The sequence below is a fragment of the Nanorana parkeri genome, unplaced genomic scaffold (genome assembly GCF_000935625.1).
Source record: "Nanorana parkeri isolate BGI_ZX_2015 unplaced genomic scaffold, ASM93562v1 scaffold188, whole genome shotgun sequence".
NCBI lineage: Eukaryota > Metazoa > Chordata > Amphibia > Anura > Dicroglossidae > Nanorana > Nanorana parkeri.
The window spans coordinates 477,195-478,507 of record NW_017306456.1 but is presented as its reverse complement, the minus strand read 5'-3'; the positions used below and the strand labels follow the sequence as shown (position 1 = coordinate 478,507).

General features: G+C 45.4%; 1 protein-coding gene across 1 annotated transcript in view; it reads left to right on the top strand.

The window, feature by feature from the left end:
- Positions 1-1,313, top strand: part of OXTR (oxytocin receptor) — a 38,574-nt gene that overhangs the window by 1,103 nt on the left and 36,158 nt on the right. The window lies entirely within an intron of this gene.

Below are 1,313 nucleotides of genomic sequence, written 5' to 3'. Positions count from 1 at the left end.
CACCCAAGGGTAAAAATCCAAAGTGCCCCCCCCCCCCCATAAACAGTGAGGTACCTTAGTGGCATAGGTTGTAGGTCTTGCCCTTGTGGTCAGAGCCTGGCTCCACCATCATTCAATCTGATTGTATAGTTCTCAGAATTCACAGATGGATCTCTCATCAAGAGTAAAGGGCAGCCAAAGGTCAACGGGTGATTTCACCCATGCTAATCTTGGTCAATGGTTCACCTCGATGGGGCTGTTGGCACCACACCATACACCCCTCTCTCTTTGTATAGAGAAATGTGATGGTGAATACATGGCAGTCAGCCTACCCAACTCAACCCAACCCTGCTAAGTTGCACACATCATATCATTTCATCTTTAATTAAGTCATACCAATTCGATTCATCAGAGAATGTTCCCTTGAGATGACAGGACGGTGGACTGTGTGATACATCTGTACATAAAGTTCCATAATACGCTCAGTCCATTATGCTTTATGATGAGTGACAAGTGTCCTCACCGATCGATTTTATTGATGTCCAGCAATGCCAATCACATATTGTGCACACCATGTGCAGTGGCGTTGTATGAAATATTACACATACCATAGAAAAAAAATCACATATATATATACACTGAGTGGCCAGATTATTATGACCACCTGGCGTTTGTAGGCAGATTAGCTATAATTTGGCGCTGAAGTTGCTAGAGGGCCGGACCATTATAAATAGGGAAGCAGGTTGGTTACCACGACAGTAGAAGTGATTTGTTTCTGAAGATACGGGGAAACAACGCGATGTAACAACCTTTGAACGTGGGATGATTGTTGGCGCTCGGAGGCATGGAGCGAGTATCAGCAAAACAGCAGAATTCATTAAATGTTGAAGAGCAGCTGTTGTTAAAGTGTTTAAAGACCGGACTGTCAGCCGAAAATCTGGGTCTGAACGTGCGAATTGTGGCCGTCAGCGACTAGTCAATGTTAGGGCAGAACGGGGGAGGGGCAAGACTGGTACAAGACAACAGAAGGGTAACAGTGACGTGTCAGATTCCTCGCATCACCTTTCATCATCTCGTGGAGTCACGAGGCGGCCCAACGAAGTACTGATGGGGTGGTCATAATAATCCGACCACTCAGTGTATATATATAAGCCTGTGTGCCTGGGCAGGGATTGGTCAACTCGGTACCTGTGGGCAGTCGAGGGACTCCACTTGTGAATAGACCCGCTTGGACTTGTAGTTCTCCCAGGTCAACCGTAGGGATCCAGGGTGCCCATTCTGTATTATAATTATTATGTATAATTTGTGTACAATTTTTATTTTCTTATGTAACC